Source organism: Podarcis pityusensis (genome assembly GCF_964106645.2).
Source record: "Podarcis pityusensis genome assembly, chromosome: 16".
Taxonomy (NCBI): domain Eukaryota; kingdom Metazoa; phylum Chordata; class Lepidosauria; order Squamata; family Lacertidae; genus Podarcis; species Podarcis pityusensis.
The window spans coordinates 1,486,336-1,512,979 of NC_138041.1; the positions used below are offsets into that span (position 1 = coordinate 1,486,336).

At 45.4% G+C, this 26,644-nt stretch overlaps 1 long non-coding RNA gene across 1 annotated transcript; it reads right to left on the reverse strand.

Annotated features, from left to right (window-relative positions):
* Positions 1-1,052: 1,052 nt before the first annotated feature.
* Positions 1,053-20,433, reverse strand: LOC308465838. Its single transcript, XR_013980574.1, has 6 exons — positions 19,730-20,433; positions 17,937-18,035; positions 16,378-16,464; positions 8,938-9,089; positions 2,458-2,567; positions 1,053-1,427 (listed from the first exon to the last, which is right to left on the reverse strand). It is a non-coding gene; the product is annotated as an uncharacterized lncRNA (long non-coding RNA).
* Between the last annotated feature and the right edge of the window lie 6,211 nt (positions 20,434-26,644).

Here is a 26,644-nt window from a genome sequence, read left to right on the forward strand (position 1 = left end):
TATCTCTACTTTTTAATGTTTGTCTACTCTAGGAATGGTAATCTGTTCTAGAAAGGCAATCAATCAATCAATCTTTATTATGGTTAAAGACTAGACAACAGAAATAACAATAATGGTGTCAGGGGCACTTTTGCTCTGAGAGACAGCGAAGAATCAGAAGAGGAAGAGGGGCAAGCTGAGGGGAGTAGAAACTTGAGTCCTTCGCACAATCAGGAAGAGATAATCTACCCTCACTCTGGAATGCTGCCTGTGGAATCTGAAAACAATACAGAGCAAGCTGGAGGAGAGTGAGAGGGGTTTGACTCCACTCCAGATGAGGAGGGGTTAACAGAACCAGAATCCCCTAAAACCAGAATGAAGAGTTGGGTGTTAGAACAGTGCAAGACCGGAAAGAGGTGGAATAGATGGGATATTTCTTGCCTTGGCAGGAAACGGAAGCCAGTCGCAGCAGCTGACTCCAACAGTGATTGATGTGTTAAGGATTTGTGAGCAAAGAGACAATGGGGAGGCTCCCCATTTCCTTCGACCTTGCAGAGAAATATTTGAGGTCATTTGGGAGAGACAAAATGGTTTCAGGACTTTTTTCTGTGGAGTTTCAGACATGTGCTTTATACATTTATGTATGTCAGCGGTTCTCAACCTGTGGGTCCCCAGGAATGGCTGCATTTGGTGAAGCAGACAAAGCTGCTTTATTGATCCTGATCCAGTCCCCAACTGCATCAAGACACTGAAGAGCTCAATTGGCTAGACCGTGGGGCTGATAATGCAAAGTCTGCAGGTTCAAGCCCCATAAGTAACGGCTGCACATTCCCACATTGCAGGGGGTTCAACTAGGTAATCCTCAGGGGCCCTTCCAACTCTATGATTCTACCACCGGGGATGAAAAAGTTACGGTGTCCACCCCCCAGGCTATGAACTCACCGGTTGCCCTTATGTGCCCTGTAAGTTAGTGACCATGCAGATCAGAAGAGGCAATGGGGCATCAGACACACAGAGTAAGGAAACAAATATTGGTGTGCATTGCAAATAAATGCATTGAACGGAAAACTGGCTATGATTGGATCCTTCCATTCTTTATTTCTGTAGTCATCTACATTTGAGCTTGCAGAATAAGGTCTTTTCAAGGTGGTTTTTGAGGGCTGATACCAGAGAGTCCCAAAATGTAGGTGGCAGAGTGTGGATTGTGCATTAAAACAGCGGGGTGGGTGATCTCTTGGTTTTGTTTTTGTGTAGTGATCATGGGATCCAGTTACGTTCATCTTAAGGTGTCTTCTTAGAGCCAAGTATCCTTAGGCACCTTCTTACAAACATAGTTTATTGGTAGATCACATTTTACTGCCATCCAGCATTTGTTGTAGTAGCAATCAAAGGACATTGCAATACAGTCGTGGTTTGGTTCTCTATTTGGCTCATAGTAATTCCAGTAGCTGAAAAGAAAAGAAACAGCAGCACTGATCGATCAAGATTGGATGTCTACTTCCTCACTCACTCCCCATGCCTTCTACTATTACTTGGAAACGTATCTTTTAAGAAGCATATCTTCTGGGATTAATAACAAATGACATCCCCATAAATAAGAAAAGGATATTCTTCTATGCATCCGCTGCCACAAGAGTTCTTATAACAAAGAACTGGAAGGGAGACAAAATACCCACAATAATAGACAGGCAAATCAAACTTATTGAATTTGTTGAATTGGCCAAAATGACGGCAGCTATCAGAGGTCAAACAAATCAAAATTTAATAAAAGAATGGAGTTTCATGAATGAATATACGAAAAAACACTGCTCTGGTACAGAAATATTGATATGTAAAGAACAAAGTTTGTAAAGGGGAAAGATTACAAATGCAAGTAAAATCAGAATATTTGTCAAATACAATATAACAACACAACTGTAAAGATAAGTTATAGAATTAAGGTCAAGCAACGGTGGAAGGAAGTCAGATTTTAACTCACATTTCGAGTTATGTCGAACCAATGGTGGGGGTGTGAGGTGGGGGGATGCTTTGTGTTACTAACATGTACATATGTGTAAACCTTTCTTTCTGTTATTTTGTAGAGATAAAAACTTCAATAAAATTAATAATAATAACAATAATAAACTGTAGAAATATTTTCCTAAAGAGAGTGTTGCTCAGCTTTAGGTTCATACAAGTCCCTTTGAAGCTGAGCTAAGCAGCACAAACCATTTAAAAGCATGTTTTCACCCTTTTCTGAATCAGCACATTCACTTGTCTAGAGAAGCAGGAAGAGTAGCCTTCCTGCCTCTGCAACCTAGGGAGAAGAAGCAGTCACTCACCTGGATAATGATGTGGAGGAGTACATATGTAGATCTTTGGTAGTAGAGAAAAGTGCATGGCAAAATATATTTGGAGTGCAAATGGATCAATTATGTAATCAGAATCTGAAACTTTTTGGAACGTATGTCATTAACAAATATTTCTTCAAAAACCTACGTTTCTGAAGCTATCTTCCCTGACAGCCATTTTCATGTCCCTCCCTTGTCTTTAAAGACTCCAATCCAAAAAACCTTTTTAAGATTTTGTACTTCAGTGCTCACAAAAAGCTAGGGAAGGGGTGGAGAAAGAACAAATAAAATATTTTAAGACAATGACCCTTTCTCTGGGAGACTACAGCCCTTTACAGAAATTCAACAGGCATAAAACAAACACATTTTAAAAGGAACAGGTGTCACCTTTGAAGACCCTACCCACATTTTTTTTGGAAGCAGTGATCAAAACTATACATAGTATTCCCATCACCGATAATAATTTCATACAGTGGATGTGGTATAGTCCCCCTGATCAACATTATGATGATAATGAATGATGATGATGGAATCAAGGAAGCATTCCAAAGAGGAAATATTGTAGTGAAGGGTAGCTTCACCTGCCCTCACCAAGACTGGCTACATATGTATTCCAGTCATGGCACAGAGTTAAAATTTCCAAATACTGTTAATGACTGTGCCATAGAACAGTTGGTCTTGGAGCCATCTAGTGGGACAGTGACCTGTGTGGCAAATACTCCAGTTTCTGCATCCATGTTTGTTGGTTGGTTCCAGAGACACTGGAATCAGTCTGGTTGTGGTATGCTTAATGGCATGATGATGGGGTCTCACCCATGTCTATGCCCTGTAGCACCCCAGTAGCCCTTCTGCCAGGGCTAAGGCTCTGGGAGAGGGATCTAGAAGAAGAAGAAGAGTTTGGATTTGATATCCCACCTTTCACTCCCTTTAAGGAGTCTCAAAGCGGCTAACATTCTCCTTTCCCTTCCTCCCCCACAACAAAGACTCTGTGAGGTGAGTGGGGCTGAGAGACTTCAAAGAAGTGTGACTGGCCCAAGGTCACCCAGCAGCTGCATGTGGAGGAGCGGAGACGTGAACCCAGTGTTGGTTTCTGCTTTCCTTCACTGTGCAGCGAAAGGGCTTGTCACGAGACAGGTGTTTACATTCCACAGTCTGTACTGTTGGAGTTTCTCACGGGAAAGGGAGACTGGATGTGACGTACACTGGTTTCCTGTTTTTCACTGTACTTTGCAGTTTCACTTTGTGATTCTCTCCGAGCTGTCGAGGAGAGAGGATGCATTTTCTGCTCCGGCAGAGGCAAGATGTCTTTCTGTAATATACCAGCTTTGAACTGTAAATAAAGCAATATAGAGTATGCAGCACGTACTCCTCATCCTTCCGCTGGGCACGGGACTCTGCTTTAAATCAACACGTGGTTATGGGCCCAGAAGTCGAATCGGAGTGCCGGCAAAGGATCGGAATGCAGAGGGACAGATCGGAACAGAATCTGCTCTGCGCGTAAAAGTGATTGATGAGGTATGTGCTACTGCTCCGGGCAGCCTGCCAGCTTCTAGTTAATGGCTTTATGGCTTTATGGCTGGACTTTGAACCTTCAAAGCCGGTTTTGCCGGGAATAGGCAAAAGGCTCCCAGGCACAAGTTACTATGCTGGGGAAATCGAAAGTAACTTTTAAGTGCGCTTTTGGAATAAAGCAGCTGCAGCAGTGACGCAGCAAGATTTAAAGCAGCATATATGACGCTGAAGGCTAATGCCAGAGTCATGATGGCCCTTCAGGATGCTTGTGGGATTCCTAAGCTCAACAAGAAAAATTACGCGGACTGGGTTCTGTATGCAGAGGCAATTCTGCGGAAAGAGGGTTTGTTTGAGGTGATTACAGAAACCCCCCCAGTTCCAGTTACAGATGCATGGGAAGCTAAGGATTCCAAAGCAAGGGGAACTCTTACATTGATAGTATCCCCAGAAGAGCTCTGTCTATTGCGTGATAAGACCTCAGCCAGAGAAATTTGGGACGCTTTAAGAGAAGCTCACTTAAGGACAGAAGCTGGGTCCACTATGTTTTACTTTAACAAGCTGCATAATATGGCTCTTGCTGAAGGTGGAGATGTGCGTTTACATCTGATGGAGATGCAAAATCTGAGACATGAGCTGCAACAGAGAGGACTCAACTTTCCAGAGGCTGTGTATTCTTTCATGATACTACAATCTTTGGGTTCAGGTTGGGAGTCTGTTGCAACCCAGATTGCTGTGCAACCAACTGCTCAGCTGACAGTGGATTATGTTACTGCCGTGATTTTAAATGAAGCAGATCGCCGGGGTGCTAGCTGCATGGGCAAGGGGGAGTCTTCACAGACGTCATCCCATAGTGCAGTGGAACCACCAGATGGCGCCAAAGCTTTGAAGGCAGTGAAATGCTACTCGTGTGGACGTCTAGGCCATATGAAGAGGGAATGCAGATATCCCAGGGCCAAGACAGAGCAGCGCAGTGAAAGCTCATCGCGCGGAAAAGGCCGAGGCAAAGGCAAAGGTCCGGTGTCTAGGACAACGCAGCACAAGGCTATGGTTTCACGCTTCACTCCAAAGGTTGCAGAGGTCCAGAAGACGTCTAGATCTTTCTTCGTTGTTGATTCAGCGGCGACCCACCACATGTGCAACGATAAGAGACTGTTTGTGTCTTTTACACCGCAGGAAGGTGCGATTCACCAGGCGGATGACCACACTATTCCCAGTAAAGGCTACGGAACTGTTGTTCTTCACAGTTTGGACTTATCGATACAGAATGTGCTTTACGTGCCAGACGCCAAGCATAATCTGCTCAGCGTTGGACAGCTGAATGAGCGGAACATTGACGTTTCCTTCAAGAACAAGAAGTGCATCATCACAAAGAAAAATGATTATGTATTGCATGCTGAATATGTTGATCGTTTGTTTGTTTTGTATTATGATGATGTTGAAAAGGATGACACTTGTTGCATTGCAGGTTCTAACAAAAGTTTGCATGCAGAATGTATTCATGATTTTCACCGAAAATTTGGTCATTTGCATTTTGAGGCAGTATCTAAAATGCCTGCCTTGGTTGAAGGTATGACTATTAAACCCTGCAGGTACCACATGAAGTGCAAAGCATGCGCAGCAAACAAGGTGAAAATGGCTGCGAAAGGTAAGGTGTCTAGTAGGCAAGCTACAGAACCATACCAGGTTGTTCATGCAGATTTGGTTGGACCACTAGCGCCCTCTTTGGGTGGAAATAGATACTTCATGGTTCTCATTGATGCATTTTCTAGATATATTTTTGTGTACAATCTCAAGCACAAATCAGAGGCTTTTCCTAGGTTCAAGGAATTCTGTGCTTGGTTGGAAAATGTGCACGGTAAGAAGATAAAGACTCTTTTCAGTGATCGCGGGGGGGAATTCACTTCTCAGCAGTTTGAAGCTTTTCTGACTGAGAAAGGAATTCAACACGATTTGTCTAGTCCTCGCTCGCCATGGCAGAATGGACTTGCGGAAAGGGCAAATCAGACATTGCTTCAAGGGTTAAAAACCTTGCTGCATGATGCCAATCTTCCAGAGAGTTATTGGGCCGAATCTCTCTCGTGTTTTGTTTACAGTTACAATCGCAGGTTATCTTCAGCGATTGGTTGTACCCCCTATGAGAAGATGTTTGGCAAGAAGCCATACATCAAACACATGAAGATTTTTGGTTCTGACATGTGGGTTCACTCACCACAAAATTCCAAGTTAGACAAGCGTGGATTGCATGGTATCTTTCTAGGTTATCAGAAAGGGTCTTACAGAATAATGATGACTGACTCTAAGACAATTAAGCTCACGAGAAGTGTTGAGTACAATGCAAAGTGGGGGGAGAATGTGGGAATTTTCCAATGTTATCCTGATGACGGTGATGAGACTGAGGATAGTCAAAAGCAACCACAACAACCCACACCCACTGATGTAGGTTCTGAGTCTGAATCTGAAACTGAATCGGGTGATTCAGAGGATTTCAAGAGTGCGAAAGCCTCTATGCGACCCTCTGAAAGCTCTGATCAAGAATTGGAGGAACCATTGTTCACAGTAGGTCGTTTTTCTCCTAAGAAGGAAGAGGAGAGTGTTGAAGACTTAAGGCTAATTCGCAGGTCACAGAGAGCCACAAAAGGCAGACCTCCAAAGAGATTTGCTGATGAGTTTGCTACGATAGCAGTAACAGCTGTTAAAAGCTCCAAGAAGGTATTTGAACCTTCAAGTTTCCAAGAAATCCAGGGTTTAGATTCAAAGGAAGCTGAGCCATGGTTAAATGCCATGAAGGCTGAGCTTGATTCCTTAGAAAGGAACAAAACATGGGAGCTAGTTCCAGTAGTTCCAGGAATGAAACTGCTTGGAAGCAAATGGGTCTTCAAAGCGAAGACAGATCAAAATGGCAAGATAGTCAGACACAAAGCCAGATTGGTAGCCAGAGGTTTTGCACAGGTACCAGGTGAAGACTATCACGAGACCTACTCACCGACAGTGAGATATGAAAGCATTAGGCTTATGCTCAAGCTAGCTGCAGAGGAAAATCTACACATTAGTCACCATGATATTAACACAGCTTTTCTGTACGGATCTCTGGATGAATCACTTTATATGCTTCCACCTGATGGCGTACAGGTAAAACAGGGATTTGTTTGTGCTCTGAAGAAATCCCTTTATGGTCTCAAACAAAGTGCACGGTGTTGGCACACAAAACTCACTGAAGTATTGTTTTCTCTAGGTTTTCAGCAAGGAAAAGCTGATCCATGTGTATTTGTCAAAGAGGAGGGGCAAAAGAAACTGTACTGTTTGTTTTATGTTGATGATTTATTATTCTTTTGGAAAGATGTCGCAATGTACAATAACGCCCTAGCTCAACTGAAAGAGCACTTTGACATGAAAGATCTTGGTGAGGTAAACAACTACCTATCTCTGGAAATAGAGAGAGATCAAGATGGTAACATTCTAGTACACCAGTCACGGAAAATTGCTGATGTGTTAAGCAAACTAAATCTGATGGATGCTAACCCTGTAGACACACCGATGACAACAGGTTATCAGGTAGATGACACTGAAGAAGCATTTTCTGACACTACACTGTACAGAAGTGTGCTAGGCAAGCTAAACTTCATTGCCAGATGTTCAAGACCAGACATTGCTGTTAGCTGTAATTTGCTAAGCAGACAAGTCAACAATCCTAGTGTCAAGGATTGGAAAGCTCTGAAACGCATAGCGCGGTATTTGAAAGGCACTATGCATTACAGACTGAGATTTAACAATCAGAAGTCTGGTGGTCTTGAGATATTTGCAGATGCAAGTTTTGGAAGTGACACTACAGACAGGAAAAGTACGTCTGGAGTTTGCTACATGTACAATCAGAGTCTGTTTGATTGGTCATGCAAGAAGCAAACAACAGTTAGCTTAAGTACTTGTGAAGCCGAACTGAATGCACTATCGTATTCACTTAAGGATTGTGAATGGTTAATACAATTGTGCAAAGATATGAAAATTCCTGTCAAATGTCCAATCCAGGTTTACCAGGACAACAAAGCATGTTTGGCTTTGCTGAAGTCTGAAGGTTGTAAGCAAAGCACAAAGCACTTGCAATTAAAGTTGCAGCATGCTAGGGAATGTATTCAGAAGGGACTCGTAACGGTGTCCTATATGCCAGGTAATGAAATTCCTGCTGATGTATTGTCCAAGATTGTATCAAGGGATCAACACTGTACCTATGTGCAGAAGTTGGGTTTGTACTGATATTGTACGAACACGCTGCCCAGTGATGTTCACAGAAAGGGGGAGGATGTTGGTTTCTGCTTTCCTTCACTGTGCAGCGAAAGGGCTTGTCACGAGACAGGTGTTTACATTCCACAGTCTGTACTGTTGGAGTTTCTCACGGGAAAGGGAGACTGGATGTGACGTACACTGGTTTCCTGTTTTTCACTGTACTTTGCAGTTTCACTTTGTGATTCTCTCCGAGCTGTCGAGGAGAGAGGATGCATTTTCTGCTCCGGCAGAGGCAAGATGTCTTTCTGTAATATACCAGCTTTGAACTGTAAATAAAGCAATATAGAGTATGCAGCACGTACTCCTCATCCTTCCGCTGGGCACGGGACTCTGCTTTAAATCAACACCCAGTTCCCCAGATTACAAGACTACCGCTCTTAACCACTACACCACACTGGCTCTCTTAACCACTACACCACACTGGATCTACCCTGCAAGCTCCTCTGGAGTCATCTCCATGATACTGTCATGCCAGAGGGTTAGGGTGGTGAGCAAAGCCTTCTTTCTAAGCACTCAGTACATCTCACAGAGTAGAGGAAGAATTTACCGGCAAGCCAAGGGATAGATGCCCCTCAAGTATCTCCTCCTTCGCTCCCTTCAAAACCTCCTTCCTGAATGCCAGCTTCATTCTATTAGAGCTCAGCAGCTCCAAGAAACCTTAGTTAGTCCCAGATGGTAGCAGCTGCTCCCTGCCTCACCCACCCCTTGGCTTGACTGATGGAGTTGCTGTCTTGGCTGCATACAGGTAAATGTAACCTTCTTAAATGGATAGTGATGGTAGGAGCCCATTAGCTCAAGAAGATCCCCTACCTTTCCTATACTCAGCTTTGATGCTCACCTGTTCTTCCACTGATTCCGCAGAAATGAGGTTGGCGCCTTCCAGCTCACAATTTTTCTGGGCATCCATCCATGAGGCTACCTCACTAGAAAACCAATATAAGGTCCTTTCATATATAACCCAGCCATCGTTCAAGTTTTCAGTAAGGATATCTTTGAGTCAAGCCATGTATGGAGGAAGTAGAGAGAGAAAAATAGGGAATTTAATGGGAACCACCTTGTATGTCTGTGCAGATTTCAATTATTTTTGTTAAGTTCATTTCTGTGGCCATGTGATAACATATATTCATTTTGGAGAAATAAATCTTTGGGTCCAGGCAGCGCTTCCTCGGCGTAGGCTCTGCTCTCACCCTGACCTGGCCAAAGAAATTGCAGAGTAGCAGCGGTCCTGCTTCTGTGTGAGAAAAAGGGACAAATCAGTCCAGAGACAGTCCGTCCTTATCTCTAGTAGCTTTATTTACAGAGCAATAAATTCCATCAGACACCATCGGAGCATTCCGGCATCTTTGTGCTTTCCAAAAGCACTCTCACAGCAGCCTCTAAGTTGAGCTGCTTCTCTGTCCGTTGCAGAGACAGATCTGAAGAGCGTCAGAACAACATCCTGTGACGCACTTCTCTGCATGGAGCTCCTCCCAGCTCCTCCCAGATCCAGATACAGGACACCAGTGAGTTTTAACCCTGTCAGTTCCAAACTCCACACCCCCTCTTGTCCTGCATCTGGAGACAACAGTCAACAATGCTTTCCCCATACACAGACCTTCACAGAACTCCTCGTGCTTCTGGAAGGTTAATGGTTTTGTGAAACCATCAGCGAGGTTCTTTGTTGAGGGACAGTATTTCAGAGCAACTAGCCCCTCATGAACGCTCTGACATACATTCCGGAAACGTATGTCCAAATGTTTGGTCCTCGCCTTGAATTGCCCCGTCTCAGCCAATTTGAGGCAAGGTTGATTGTCCTCATGCACCACAACGGGCAGACAATTCTCTCCACAGATTTCCTTGACCAAACACACATAGAACTCCAGCTCTCTGCAAGCATCTGATAGCGCACTGAACTCGGCTTCAGTAGATGAAAGCGCTATGAGACTTTGCTTCCGGGACCTCCACCCAACTACTGAGTCCCCAAACTTCACCACTAGGCCTGACACTGATTTGCGGTCTTCAGAGTTAGCCCAATCCGAATCCACAAAGCAAGTCAGCTTTACTTCTCCTTGAGCTGGCAACCTAAGACAAAAGTCTTTGGTTTCCTGCAAATACCTCAGAACTCTCTTGATGCCATTCCAGGCTTGTACACTGGGGTTTGATGCTTCCCTGCTGAGCAGATTGACAGCAAACGCAATGTCTGGTCTGCTCCACTGAGACAAGTACAACAAACTCCCTAGGGCTGACTGAAACACTTCAGTATTTTCGAACACAACGTGTTCTGCTTGCTGACATTCTTTCGCGTATCCAGCTTCCATGGGTGACCTGGCACCTACACAATCAGACATTCTGAACTTTTCAAGCAACTGTTCAATCTTACCTTTCTGGCAAAGCAAAAAGCTACCATCCTCAGTCTTCGCTATTTGAACACCTAAGTAGGATTTGACATCCCCAAGCTGCTTCAACTTGAACCGCTTTCCAAGCTCCCTAGCAAACTTCTGCACCTGTTCACTAGTCTGTGACATCATTAAGATATCATCAACAAAAACAAGAATCACTTCCTGTGTCTCTCCTGACCCCTTCAGGTACAGGCAACTGTCTGCAACAGACCTCTTAAAACCTAGCTCTTCTAAGGCTTCATGTAGGCACATATTCCAATTCCTGGGAGATTGGCGTAACCCATAGATGGATTTGTGCAACCGCCACACGCTGCCTTGCTCACTGACTTCAAACCCTGGAGGAGGAAGCATGTATAACTCCTCCTGGAGATCTGAATTCAGGTAGGCAACATCTACATCAAAATGACTCACCTTCCAACCTCTCTGTGCTGCTATCGCTAAAAGCATTCTCAAAGTCTCCGCTCTTGAGGTCGGCGAATAGACCTCTGTGAAGTGGACACCCTTTTTCTGTGTGAATCCACGTGCCACTAATCTCGCTTTGTACTGTGGTTCTCCCGTTTCTGTGGGTTTCAAGCGGTAAATCCACCTACAACTAACAGCTCGCTGGTTAGCCGGCAGTTGAGTGAGTGAGAACACACCAAGAGACTCCATTGAGTTCATCTCCTTCTGCATCGCCTCACGCCATTTGCTAGCTTCTTCCTGAGGCAACTTCTGAACATCCTCAAAGGATTCAGGCTCACACCTAGCCACACCAACCCAAACACTAGTGGCTTCATACCTTTCAGGAGGCTTTCCTTTCGTTGACCTAGCTGACCTCCTCAGCGCGAATTCTGGACCTGCGCCTGATTCACCTGGATCAGCCCTACCATCTCCTGTGTCAGAAACCTCCCCCTCTGACCTGCTGCGCCGTTTGTGGCGTACAGCTGGTTCTGCTGGTGAGGATGGCTCACTCCTCAGCTCAGACTTGACAGAGACCTGTGGAGGGGTCTTGGGACTCCCTTTTGGAGAGGTTTGGGGCCTCTGCCTTGGAGATCCCTGCTCTGGACTCTGTGGCTGTGGACCGTGCACCTCAGCAACAGGTTCAGCTTCGCCCTCCTCCTCCTCATCACCTGAGTCTAACAGAACATCTGGGTTCCCGTGAAGACGTTTCCACCCACTCTGCTCGCAAAACTCAGCACTGCCGCTAATAAGCAGCTTAGACTGGTTGCCAGTAGGGTATGCGAAACGCCACGCCTTTGAACTCGGCTCATAGCCTACAAAGATCATCTTCCTAGACCTTGGCTCACCCTTTCTGCGCATGGCCTTTGGAACCAAAACCCAAGCCTGCGAACCGAAAATGTGGAAAAAATCCACCTTCGGTTTCTTCCCATGAAGCAGAAAATACGGTGTGTCTCCTACACTTGAATTGAACACCCTGTTCTGCACAAAGCATGCTGTCTTATAACTTTCAGCCCAAAAGCGCTGTGGCAAACCCGAGTCTGCCAACATAGCATTCGCTGATTCCTGTAAGGTCCGAAACTTCCTCTCCGCCACCCCGTTCTGTTGCGGAGTAGGGGGCAGTCAATCGATGAGTGATACCTTTCTGCCTGAAAAACGATTGCAGCGCAGAACCTGTGAATTCCCCCCCGCGATCAGATTGAAAGGAAACCACCCTGGTAGAGAAACGCAGCTCTACCGCTGTGATCCAATCTCTGATCAATGCAGCTGCTTCTGACTTGCATCTAAGCGTAAACAGCCAAGTGTGTTTCGAAAAATCATCAATCAGAATCAGAACCCATTTAGACCCAGCTAAAGAAGGTGTTGGCATGGGACCTGACAAATCTGCATGCACAAGTTCAAAAGGTTTACTGGTCCTCCTCTCTGACCTGTGACCTTTGATTGCTTACAGGCTTGACAATCTAGGTATTTGTCACATGCCTTGAACCTACACCCAATTGTGTTCATTGCTGCTTTCCGCACAAGTGACCACCCAGCGTGCCCAAATTTCCTGTGCCATAAGTGAATACAATCATGGTGTGGTGGGACATTAGCACACTGCACTTGGGCATCATCAATGGACTCTCCACAAGCCCCATTTTCCACCAGCCCCATTCTCCCACCAGCCCCATTTTCAATGGGCATCTCCACCAGAAAGAGCCTGTCTTTCCTCTCAACACTGTAGATCTTCTTCCCATCCCTGTAAAAAGAGCACAAATTGTTAGAGAACAAAACATCAATTCCAATAGCCATTAATGCTGACACACTCAAAAGAGAATGGGCAAGTTCTGGGACAAAATAAGCTGGCACTTCACAACCTAGAAAAGAGCAAAACAAAGACCCAGATTCAGTCTGCGGTCTTTTCGACCCATCTGCTAAGATAACAGAGCGTGCAGTTTTAACTGTCTTGCAGTTCCTCAGGAGCTCTCTGGAGTTAACGAGGCAATGCGACGCTCCACTGTCGACAACAAAAGAAAAAGTGTCTCTTTGGCTGTTTTCCAAAGATGCCATGGCGTTGGTTGCACCCCCACTGTCAGTGTCCTTCCTGGTTGCCATGGCCACAGCCTCCCCCCGACTAGGGCTTTCGCTGCTTCCCAGACAGACCAACGCAGCTGTGAGGTGATAAGACGCCTTGTCTTTGTTTTGGCCTGCTGCTTTCCCACGTCTCTGGTGAGAACCGGCCTTGGGAACCTGCTTTGTTGACATTCCACGCCAGCTGGTGTCCTTGGCAGCCTGGGCCTCTAGCGGATGCTTCCCAGCGCTGTTGGACGTCGCCTCAAAGCACAAACAACTCTTGGAGACTTTGGCTTTCGCAGAGCTCTTGGAACGGCTTGCCTGGCCTGCACCCCCACTCTTGGGTGCTCTGCTGCCTAAGGAACAGCCTGCAACTGCCTTCCTCTTCCCAGCTCTCAGCTTCTCTCCAGCACACAGTCCATCACACAGATGTGGTGAAGCATGGACACAGCTTCCCAAAACAGCTCCAGCCCCCTCTGGACATAGGGCATTCTCTGGGCAACTCTCAGCCCCCTCTGGTGTGGCTCCCACTGAGGCTTGACATGCCATCTTCAGTGCCTGCCACGCGACCCAGGGCTTCCTCCCTTGGAGCTTTGGCAACAGCCAAGTATCAACGCTGGCCCTTAAAATGGCTAGCACCCTTTGCTCTCTCTCCAGAGCAGCCACGTCTGCTTCAGAAGCTTTTGCAGACCTCTCACTGGACTGGGCAAAGACTGGATCGGCCTGGGTGCAGTCCCACAGCTTCCTTTCTGCCAGCCAGCGGTGCATGCTCTTACTCCAGGCCTCCCAATTGGCCCCATGCAGCCTTTCACCGGGGTAGCTCTCATGGCCTTGCTGTGCCTGAGCAGCCATCTCCTCCCCCCTGGGCTTCAAGCGTACTCACAAGATGCCAGCAAAACTGGTCGTCCGAAGCAGCAGCCGTTACCTCTTGGCTCTTGGCTCCGATCACCAGCATTCCTCACTGCCCTTCCTGGCAGGAGATCACAGCAACTCAAAGCTGGCAGCCTTCCTCCCTTCTCACACTTGTCAGGAAACACGTAACTTCCATAACCTTTGGAGAAATAAATCTTTGGGTCCAGGCAGCGCTTCCTCGGCGTAGGCTCTGCTCTCACCCTGACCTGGCCAAAGAAATTGCAGAGTAGCAGCGGTCCTGCTTCCGTGTGAGAAAAAGGGATAAATCAGTCCAGAGACAGTCCGTCCTTATCTCTAGTAGCTTTATTTACAGAGCAATAAATTTCATCAGACACCATCAGAGCATTCCGGCATCTTTGTGCTTTCCAAAAGCACTCTCACAGCAGCCTCTAAGTTGAGCTGCTTCTCTGTCCGTTGCAGAGACAGATCTGAAGAGCGTCAGAACAACATCCTGTGACGCACTTCTCTGCATGGAGCTCCTCCCAGCTCCTCCCAGATCCAGATACAGGACACCAGTGAGTTTTAACCCTGTCAGTTCCAAACTCCACATTCATCTAGGAAGCTCAGGAAGATTAAAACAAGAACAACATTAACTCTTCAGCCCATGCTGATGCTGCAGTAAATACCTGGGTGGGCATAGCTGGGAGTGCAGTCAAGAACCTTTTATTTGAGGGAATAGACAAAAGATGTATGTCCCCTAACAGGCCTTATCTGAACCTCAGGGGCCTCACCTATTTGTTTCCACCTGGATACTCAGGACAACATCAGGGCAGACTTGAAGATTGGGGAGGGGAAGTAGCTGTGGCTTATCAAAATTCTCTTTCTCTCTCTAGGCTCTCTCTCCCCTCTGTAGGCTGGGAGGGGAACCCTAGATTGAAGGTAAAAGGTAAAGGTAAAGGTACCCCTGCCTGTACGGGCCAGTCTTGACAGACTCTAGGGTTGTGCGCTCATCTCACTCTAGAGGCCGGGAGCCAGCGCTGTCTGCAGACACTTCCGGGTCACGTGGCCAGCGTGACAAGCTGCATCTGGCGAGCCAGCGCAGCACACGGGACGCCGTTTACCTTCCCGCTGGTAAGCGGTCCCTATTCATCTACTTGCACCCGGGGGTGCTTTCGAACTGCTAGGTTGGCAGGCACTGGGACCGAGTGACGGGAGCGCACCCCGCCGCGGGGATTCGAACCGCCGACCTTTCGATCGGAAAGTCCTAGGCGCTGAGGCTTTAACCCACAGTGCCACCCGCGTCCCAGATCCAGATTGAAGGAGGCAGCGGTAAAACCACTCCTTAAGAAATCTTCCCTGGGCTCAGAAAATTTACGTAACTGACTGTCAGTTGCTAATCTCCCCTTCCTGGTCAAGGTTCTTGAGCGGGTGGTTGCGGACCAGATCCAGGTGCTCTTGGAGGAAACTGATTTTCTAGATCCATTTCAATCAGGATTTTCTGGATCCTTTTCAGTTTAGGCCTGGTTTTGGCATATGTCTTTAAAGGCAATGATATTTCCCAATGACAAAGTGAAAGAGGGGAAATGGCATTATACAACTCTCACAAAATGTGTGTTTTGCTGCTAACCATCTTTAGCTTGCTTCTATGTACAAGATCACTGCAGATGGTGACAGCAGTCACAAAATTAAAAGACGCCTGCTCCTTGGGAGAAAGGTGATGGCAAACCTAGACAGCATCTTAAAAAGCAGAGACATCACCTTGCCAACAAAGGTCCGTATAGTTAAAGCCATAGTTTTCCCAGTAGTGATGTATGGATGTGAGAGCTGGACCATAAAGAAGGCTGATTGCCGAAGAATTGATGCTTTTGAATTATGGTGCCGGAGGAGACTCTTGAGAGTCCCATGGACTGCAAGAAGATCAAACCTATCCATTCTTAAGGAAATTAGCCCTGAGCGTTCACTGGAAGGACAGATCGTGAAGCTGAGGCTCCAATACTTTGGCCACCTCATGAGAAGAGAAGACTCCCTGGAAAAGACCCTGATGTTGGGAAAGATGGAGGGCACAAGGCGAAGGGGACGACAGAGAACGAGAAGGTTGGACAGTGTTCTCGAAGCTACAAACATGAGTCTGACCAAACTGCGGGAGGCAGTGGAAGACAGGAGTGCCTGGCGTGCACTGGTCCATGGGGTCACGAAGAGTCGGACACGACTAAACGACTAAACAACAAATGTACAAGTAAGGTAATAGGCATTCATTCCCATTCTTTGCTTTTACATCTAAAGACAATTTTATAATCGCTTTACCAATTATGTATTCAGTGGCCAAGGGGTCAATTCACTGTGTGAGTGGGCATGAGGGCTTCTTTCTGATGACGGGCTTGTCTTTCCTCGCAATAGAAGCTAAATCTCAACAGTTCAGGAGAGCTGATCTGAATATCTCTGCTGTTTCCCTAGGGTGGCTCTAAGAGTTTTCAGCTAGAGGAGGGGCTTTCAGCTGGTGCAGACTCAGGTCAGGTTCCCACTGCGCTACAATTCTTCAGCATCGTAGGATAGCTTACCAATTTCTTTTTGCAGTTCATCATTTTTATTGGCAAAATACCGCATTTCCTCTGATATGTTTTGAGCTGCAGCAAGTATTTCTAAGTCTAAAAGATTTGAAACAGTTTAAGGCAGGAGTATCTGAAATAGCAATCTGCAAATATCAGGAAACCATTTCCAAACACTTAAAAACACTCAAGTCTGAAACAAGAAGCAGAGCTCCAGGATGGGGTTCTTGTGAATATGAGGGCAGACTTGATTCTCTGTGGCTGAGATCACCAATGAAAAGCCTCAGAAGAATCCTGCAGCTTGATCAGACCAAAGACCCATGCAACCCACTATTCCTATCCTATTCCCACATGCTCTACGTGGGGCTACCTTTGAAGGTGACCCGGAAACTGCAATTAATCCAGAATGCAGCAGCTAGACTGGTGACTGGGAGTGGCCACTGGGACCACATAACATCAGTTCTGAGAGATCTGCATTGGCTCCCAGTACGTTTCCGAGCACAATTCAAAGTGTTGGTGCTGACCTCTAAAGCCCTAAACGGCCTCAGTCCTGTATACCTGAAGGAGCGTCTCCACCCCCATCGTTCTACCCAGACACTGAGGTCTAGCACTGAGGGCCTTCTGGCGGTTCCCTCCCTGCGAGAAGTGAGGTTACAGGGAACCAGGCAGAGGGCCTTCTTGGTAGTGGTGCCCACCCTGTGAAAAACCCTCCCTTCAGATGTGAAGGAAATAAGCATCTATCCTATCTTTAAAAGACATCTGAAGGCAGCCCTGTTCAGGGAAGTTTTTAATATTTAATGCTGTACTGTTTCTAACACCTGATTGGGAGCCGCCCAGAGTGGCTGGGGAAACTCAGCCAGATGGGCGGGGTATAAATAATAAATTACTATATTATTATTATTATTATTATTATTATTATTATTATTATTTTAAAAGTGGCTCATGAAGTATCTCTAATGTTCCCCTCCTATGTCCTCCTTTTCTGCTGGGAATCACAGGGTTACAAACCAATTCCTGCCTTGAGTCCCACAGAAAAGCCAAATATACAAAGAATACTTCGCAGTTTCAATTATGCTTTGTGAGATCTAAGAAAATAGAGGCACCGAAACTCTTTTTCTGCTGAATTCTGGGTTGCATTCCACATAATTCTAAGGAGGACATTGTGTCAACGCAAGGATTTTTCCTTGTGCAATGCAATCTTCAGCCCCCTTCCCTCCAATTTGTTCTGAAGTCCCGTTCACCCCAGGAGAGCAGCTTTGGTGATGGCATGAAGGAGAATTGGGGGAACGTTCCCTTCTGCTAGTGCTAAAATCTTGCACTAGCACAAACATTGTGAATTACAGTTTGATGGGGGAGGACAGCATTTCTAGTGGGGAGATGTGAAAATCACAACCATCTGCTTTTCTTCCTGCTGAGCAATGAAAAAGTGCTAAACTCTGTGGGGTGATGAGTTTCATTGAATATATGTTTTGCTCACACAATTTGAATCCCAAAGTGAACTACATGAATTGAACTCTGTTTAATTTAAACATGTTACAGCAAAAGTGTGGGTGTTCATATAAAATGCTTACCCTCCTTGTCTATATAGACTGGATCAATCCCAACCAGAACAGTTCGAATCATATCCACTGCCATTTGAAACTCCTGCCTTTTTTGCAGTTCCTTCTGATCTAAGAAGGAAGTAGGTAGAAAAGAAATGAAGAAATTGTGTTCTAGCACGCTAGTCTGATAAACTGGGGAAGGGGATACTTGGTTTCAAACTGCTATTAATATTGAATTTAAATTGCTGACTTGTACAACAAACGTGCCCCGGGACCTTATGGAGAAGGACAAATAAAAAAATCAAATCAATAAAAACATGAAAATGAGTTCAATTAATATTTTCTGCTCTCAGCCCTTAGACTGAGGGTTCCCATGCCTTGATTTAAGCTGCCCTGGTGGTCAGAAGTCCTGTTTCCATTTGGCCTGCTACTTCTGTCACCAGATGGTTGGCCTTCCTTAGAGAGCTTTAGATTTTGGGGTGTCTAGATACACCTGCCCTCTTTGTCCTACAGACTTGCGTTTGCCAGGCTGCCTCATGCTTAAAATATGCAAATTCTTGGTCATTTGGTTCCCTCCCCCTGAGCTTTGCTTACTTTGGAGTCCCCTTTTAAAACGAATTATCTAGGCAAGTAGGCCGTGTGTTCATCTATCCAGTGCTATGTTACTAGAAAAAGAGACACCGGAACACACCATGAATGCCTCCCTTGTTCTCTTAGAATGACAGGGGCACCCACCTGAGAGGGGCCAGAACTGAGTCCTGATTAATTCTAGCTGAAAAAAGCCCTGCATATATCTCGATATTTAGGTAGGCTCTGGACCCACCCACATTGGCCATGGCCTTAGCCTCCCCAGCCTGTTTCCCCCAAGCACTTTCCTTCATGGGACTGGAGCTCTAGCAGAGGGCATGTAATGATCAGGTGGGATTGCTATGAGGAATTATAAAAAATATGGAGCAAGCCATTTGTGTCAGCAATGAAAGCATTGCGTTGACTGGCTTTGAGCCATTTTGATATGATTTCTGATCTGTGTCTCTGATATTTCTCTGCCTGACAGGCACGTATCAGCATTCTAAACACAGGCCAGTTGTTCATCAGGCATCCTGGGTCATGAAGCTAGAAGGTAGCTTTGATGTAGTTTGTTAATCTTTCACAAGGAGATGGTAAATACTACCTATCCTTCCTCTCCTGTTTACTCCTGTTTATGACCTCCGGGGTTTCCTAAAAGCATTCCTTGTTGCTTCCTCTTTTATTTACTCTGGACTACTATGCATGCTCAAATTAGCTCTTTGTAGTTTTAACTTTTAACTTTGTCCCCACGTGGGGGTTTTGAAATGCTCAGAGGAAATCTGATTGGTTCTTACGAACACTGTGTAAAAAGTTCTTTTGTGAATAAAACGACCTGGGCCAAGGGGTGGAGAGAATTATTATTATTATACACACTCCTCCCAGAGTCTTGCTGGTCAAGCCTCGTGTGCATTTTATTAATCAGAGTCCAATTCTTCCTTGCTTTGGGAACTCTACAGGGCAGGGTGGCGAGATCAGGAAGGAGAGAATTGCAAACTGGAAAAGGAAATTGTCCAGGGTGTCCCAGGGACTTGTGTTAGCCTATGCCTCTCTTCCAAGTGCTGGAACTCACTTTTTCAGGGAGAAGAAAACATTGTCATTGCTCTCAATGGGTGACAGCTGTAACTTACCCCTGGAAATCAAAGAGAGATGAAAGGGGTAAAGGGAAGGTGGATCCTGCCATCTTTTTTTGCAAATGCTATTGGCATTGAAGCAAAGCCCACAACAGTAGTATCAACATACACCAATTATGTACTTACATAGCGTGTAAATCAGCAGTGTCATGACAGTAAAGATGAAAATCTCAAGTACGATCAATCTTTCACCCGTTGGAGATTTGAAGAAAGTAACCAACTCGTGAAAAGCTGATGCTTGAAGAAAGAAAATTCTGCTTTAGCCATCAATAGTCAACATACCATTCCCACCCCAGGGAAAAGGGTTTCCATGTGCTGTGGCAGCCATCAGCCAGAGACACTCAACTGTTCAAGGAGTGGGCACTTGGAAGAATAAGCAGGTGGAGGAAGCAAGCTGAGATGCCTTGCTGCTTGAGGAAACTTTTCTGACCAATGTCAGAAGACAGTAGCCTTTGATACTACTTTCTGCCCCACAGGCAAATGACAAGATGCTCCCTCCATTCACACAATTCCACATACACAAGCTGAGCTGGGCTGGTCATTGGCTCCTATTTCTATGCTGCTGATGGGGCAGCAGACTAGCTGAGGAGGTGCAGTGCAGTTTGTGTGGTCTACACCAGGGGTCAGCAAACTACGGTCTGCGGGCCGAGTCAGGCCTGACAGGGTTGTAAATCCTGGCCGCAAGGCCATTTAAGGACCCTCCGAGAGTCTGAGGGTGAAACGCAGTGCCGGGATGAGGGCTGAGGGCTGACCCCAGCATTGTGTTTCATTGGTAGAACCAACACAGTGACAGGGTCATCCCTCACCCCAGCGCTGTGTTTCATTGGTAGAGCTGAAGTAACAGGGGGAGGGGAGGACTTGGATGTGTTGGGGGAGGACCCCGGTTTCGAGCACTCATACACTGAACTGGAAGCAGAGGAGATCGACGTCGACGAACTGTATCCAGCATCTACCCCCGCTACAACGGAGCTCCCGGAACCTGCGCCCGAGCAGCGGGAGGGGGGAAGGGGGGGCTTCGAGGGGGGGATGGATGTCAGGGGTTCAGGGACAGAGGCACAGGGTAGGCAGGAGATGGAGAGCGATGGGGATGAGTCCCAGGACAGCGAGGAAGAGGATGACAATGACTCAAGAGATTCCATGAGTCTTTCCAGCGAATCAGAGGATTCCCAGAAGGGGGCGCCGGTGGCCAAGGCCAGGGGAGCCCCAGGGGGAACGTGTCAGGAGCAGGGGGCCAGCGGGGGATCCCAAAGTGGCAGCTGGGCGTCAGGACCAGCCTCCCCGCCAGAGTGCAGCGAAGGGGGTGGAGGTTCCAGTGTATCAGGGGAAGCAGCTCCGGCAGCAGAGAAGGGAGGGAGGTCGGAGCAAGCCACCCTCCCGGAAGGGGAGGGGAGTAGTGAAGGGAGAAGTGTAGCTGTCAAAAGGAAGGTTAGAGGTTGGGCGCGCGCGCCAAGTTCAAATGTGGAGGCGCGCGGAAGTACAGGGAGCCCGGAGGAGGGGCCAGGTCCCAAAGCCCGCAGGAGGGGGCAAGAGCAATCTGGGGATTCCGCGTCAGAGGAATCCAGGAGGGGCGAAACCCCAGCGGGCAGGAAGACCCTGCGGAAAAGGAAAGAGAGAAAGAGGTGGAGCAGCGCAAGCCTCTTAAACTGGTGCAGGGGAGGGACTGACTCAGAGGGGACTTCAGCGGTCTAAGCGTAACAGACGTAGGGCTGCGCGCCTCGGATGTGAAGCAAACAATGAACTGCAATAAACACTTTTGTATATAAGAAGAGATTGGCATTGGTCTTTTGTGAGCTGAGACTTGAGGCAGCCCTGACAGTAACTATAAACAGAGTCTGTTCGTAGTGAGCAAACACACAATTGTGAGTAGCTCTTTTAAACTATTTCTGTTTTGAAATCAACAGCTTTTAGTACTTTCCACATTATTTGTGTAGAGACTCCCCCCCCCCCCCGCCATATTTCCCATTTTCAGTTTTGGATTCATTTATTGTTTATCAGTCACCTATGCTGAAAGGAATGGTTCTTTTTTCAATAAATATCATTTAAAATAATAATAATAATAATACAGGTCTACCTGTTGGACATGCCTGCCATAAGCTAACTCACAAATTTCTTACCTGGCACATTTCTGCAACTTGTGTTTTCCTTTCAGATTCCAAATATTATCTATATACTTTAACTTCTACCGTTCACTAACACACTTTGGTACCCCAGATCTATGTCAATACACTGGGCACACCCTGTCTTGCAATGCTGAAGGGGGCTCTCTTCCCATGATATTGTGACTGAAATCGATTGATTGAGTTCCAAATCACAAAGAGGAAGCTACAAGCAAATGCACGCAGATTTCTTTATTTTATATATCCAAGGAGACAAGGTGGCAAAAACTCATGTAAGTGAAAAAATATATACTTCAAGCTAAAATAAAACACAGTTTAAAAATATATATCGAAAACAATAGAACACCTAAAACAAATTTAGAACTGGGTGTAACCAAATTGATTGTAGAATCCCCACTCATTCATTCCCCATTCAACATGGAAAAAACCATAAACTTGGGTATTTTGAGCTGGCAGCTGTGACCACATACCTCCTAAATGGGCTCATATTTAATGATCAAGCATAATACCTAATCAGGCTTACATTCATTCTAATGATGGGAATAAATATAAAACCTGAAAAACACAGCTCCTCATGCAGCTATAATTATCTATGATTGAATACTTCTTCCCAGAGCAAGAAACTGTTCATGCCTGTAATGATGACAATGATGAGATATTCTGTTCCTTAAAATGGAACAGAATGACAGCTAATCATAGCTATAGTTGGAAAATAGGAATTAAGAATTTTAATCATTTATCCTTATTAGCTGTCCCCTAGTGTTCAACTCAGGTCTAACCACAACGATAAAGCATTTTGGTAAAAATATACACAGCAGTAACCCCGCACTGGAAGCTAAGATGGAGAAGATCTCCACGGCCACCATGTATTTTCCCTTGGTGCTCTGGTAGGTGGGAACAAAGGACAACCAAACACTGCAAAACAGAAGCATACTGAAGGTGATAAACTTGGTTTCATTAAAACTGTCAGGTAATTTCCTGGCTAGGAAAGCCACAGTGAAGCTGACAATGGCTAGGAAGCCCATAAAGCCCAAAACACAGTAGAACATAATAACTGAACCTTCATTACATTCCAGAACAGTTTCTTCAGTCACTGAGTGCATGTCAAAATACAAGAATGGGGGAGAGGTTGCCAGCCACACAGCACAAATAGTGGTTTGAATAAGGGAGCACGATAGAACAATGGAAAAGGCCAGTCTTTTCCCGATCCATTTCCTCATTCTGGACCCAGGCTTGGTCACCGTGAAAGCCATGATGACAGTGATGGTTTTGGCCAAGACACAAGAAACTGCCATTGAGAAGATAATGCCAAAAGCAGGTTGTCGAAAGAGGCATGGTATCTTCTCAGGCTGACCAATGAATAGGAATACACAAAGGAAGCAGAGCAGTAGGGAGATGAGGAGACCGTAGGTGAGGCTCCGGTTGTTGGCTTTGACTATGGGAGTGTCTTTGTGCTTAATGAAGACTCCAAGTACCAGAGCTGCGAGGAAAGAGAAGGAAAGAGCAAAAATGGACAAACTGGTCCCCAAAGGTTCGTCATAAGACAAGAAGCTTATCTTTTTTGGAATGCATAAATCCTGGCCATGGTTTGGATATTGATCTTCTTGACATTGAATGCAGTCATCCATGTCTGTAAAAAAAAAATAGCTTTTTATATATGGTAACCCCGTATATGGGGCAATACATTAATAATTCCTTAAAATTCCTTAAAAGTGCTCTATGAGGGCTGATCATTGAAAGCTAATTTCATGACCTAAAAAATGTAATGATGTTGGGATGATCCAGAGAAACCTTGTACTTGGAACATCTCCTATTAAGCTTCGGACAAAATCTTTCTTAATCCTAAAACTGAAGTTGCCTTCTCTCTTTGCACAGCACAACCTCAAAGACAGTACCACCTCAGCTTTTATTGGGATATAGTGTTATATGTTTTGCCTTTTCTCAGATGAGGTGCTACACACAATCAGTCATCATATTGTTCTTTTTCTTGGCAATATTATGGATACCAACCATATATTTATTTTTTAAAGCTTTTGTACATGATATTTCTTACCTGTCTTATTTGAGATCTTCCCTTCTGGACAAGGCAAACAATCATAGCAACAAAATGGTCTCCCTTCCTTCTTAGCCCTCCTATAACCCAGATGACAGTTGTCATTACACAATGAACGGGGCGGTGTTTGTGCATGATTGAAAGACATAATGCATTTTAACACCCAGAAAGTACAAATTTGGAGTTTGGATATCATAGGTCATTATACATTAAGAATTTGCTTGATTCTGAAAAGACAGGAACCCTTTGGGTACATTCTATACTCATGTGTAAAACCAACGGAATACTGCACTAAACTTCCTCTGCCCCAGCTTCAGCTTTTATTCCTGTTGCTCTTCAAGAGTTTTACCAGCATTCAAAATCACTCAGGGAGCCTCCATTAATATGATTAAAAAAAAAAATGTAAAGCATTGTAGTTTCACAGCATGGCCAGAGGAGAACCATGAGTGGGGGGCTACTAAATAAATCCTAACTATAGAAAGCCAGTGTAAGTTACACCAACTCTTTTTTGTGGGCTAAGTTCTGCTGGGTTGCAGATCACATGACCAAGTTGAAAGGGATTTGAAATAGGTGTAAGTCTCTCATTGCCCCATCCCACCTTTGTCATACACCTTCCATGCTACAGGAATTCCACCTGGGGGGGGGGGCGCTTACACCAGCTTATGTTGCACTGATCTAAACCTCATTGTCTGAGATGGTGTTCCTTTGGCTCAGCTAGGGTGAGGTATTTACACCAGTGTAGCTTCCACTGAGCCTTTGCTCAGCTAGGAAAGCCTAAGATCTGCTGAATCCAAACTCTCTCATCCTGATGAATCTTGGATTTAGATTGGACTATGGAGTCTGTTTTTCCGAACAAACACAGACCTCCTATCAATCATGGGGCCTGATAAATCAGGATTAACGGCTGACAACACACAGTATATAAACAGTATTTCAGTTTTTTAGCATTGCTGAAATGAGTTGAATCTGTCCCCAGTTCCAGACACCACAGAGAGGCAGCTTAAGGTCCAAAACAGTTTACTGCTGCAGAAGATAAGGCTTCAGTAATACAGTTCCAGGCACACGCAGTCTGTGCAGATACAGATACAGATATAATAGTTCAAAGCAAATTTCAGTTGTTCAACTAATTCAAGATGTAACACAGACTCTGACTCACTTTTCAAGACTAACCCTAACACACAGCACCCACCCCAACATTAATGGGCTGACATGCCTTAATAACTTATATAGTCAGCACTGGTTGACTTATCACGTACAAAGGGTGATTTTTGATCGTGAAGGAAATAAACCCCTTCGTCCATGTCCAGTTCATCCAGTGGCTGATATATCTGGAAATGAACACAGACCCTACCTGGTTGAATTTGCTGGGCCATATAATGTCATCTGCAGAAATGGTGAGCACTTTGCCAGTATGAGCTTGTGGGTCTATTTTTCCAACTCTCACTCTAAGAAAAGATTGGTTTGGGAATGTGATCCAATTTATAATATCAAATCCAGCAACTAATGACCCATTTTCATCAAAGGATACCTTTCCCCCAGAACTGTTGTTGAACGCAACATGTCTCAGGTAGTGGTGGAGCTAAAGTAGGATAGAAAAGACACAGAGAACAAAGCATTGCAGAGGATATTAAAAAATAACATTCCATGGTGGTGGTAATTTTTCACAGCTGAGTACCATGATTAATGCATGTTTTAGAAGCTTTGTGCAGACTGACCATATAGAAAAGTCTAAATTTTAAAGGACATATGTTGTTTTAACAACAACAAATTCAATCCATGAGCATGATATTTGAGAGTGCCTTTAAAAAACCCAAACCAGAACTAGGGATAAAGTAAACAAAACAAAACAAACAACTTCCCTCTAAACTGTTGTTTTATTGCAGGAGTATTCTGCAACATGTTCTTGACTGAATAAGAGTGCATTTGTGGTGAATTTATTTGGTGTTAGTTTGTTCTGTGATGCTTCCCCAATCCTAGCCCATTACTGATGTCTGGAGGGGCTAACAGCACAACAAAAGTGGGACAAAAAAGAACCAAAATGTTTGTGGTGTAAAAAGTTACAGGAAGTTACAGGATAAGTGTGGAAACGAAGCAACGTGATTGTCCCAAAACTTTTGCAGCCATAGACAGTACTGAAAGGGGGGTTGCATATGAAAGCCTTGAAAGAACCACAAGAGTAAATCATCTTGTATGTGCAATACAAAAACGTGATCTGGAGGTGCCAAAACAGCAGCCTGTAAAGGGAGGTGTAAATCGAACCCCAGGTAAGGAGGGGGCAGGGATGTCAGTGCGCTTCTTTACACATTGCAACATTATGATTGGGATGGATGAATGCTGAATGCCTTTATATGCAGAAGTAAGTCCCATTAGCTACCAGCATGAGTTTGACCAAACTGCGGGAGGCAGTGGAAGACAGGAGTGCGTGGAGTGCTCTGGTCCATGGGGTCACGAAGAGGCGGACACGACTAAACGACTAAACAACAACAAGTCCCATTAAGTCATGTGGGGCTAAATTATTGGTAACTGGATATAAGGCATTCTGAGGGTAGGAGTAGGGCAAAACCAACAATGGATACAAAATTTGTTGGACTTCCTGGTGAAGGTTCCAATATGGGCCTCTCTTTTGCAGAGCTGGAACTGGCACAGCAAAAACAGCGAGAAGGACCACCCCACTTTCTGCCCTGGAGGACACTGGCAGCAGGACTACACATACAAAGCTTCTCTTTCATTTTGCCCCACTGGTTGCTAACCAGGAATGTACCGTATTTTTCGCACCATAGGACGCACCGGACAATAGGACGCACTTTGTTTTAGAGGGGGGAGAACAAGAAAAAAAATTTCTCCCCCTCTCTGCCCAGCGCCCCTTCAGCG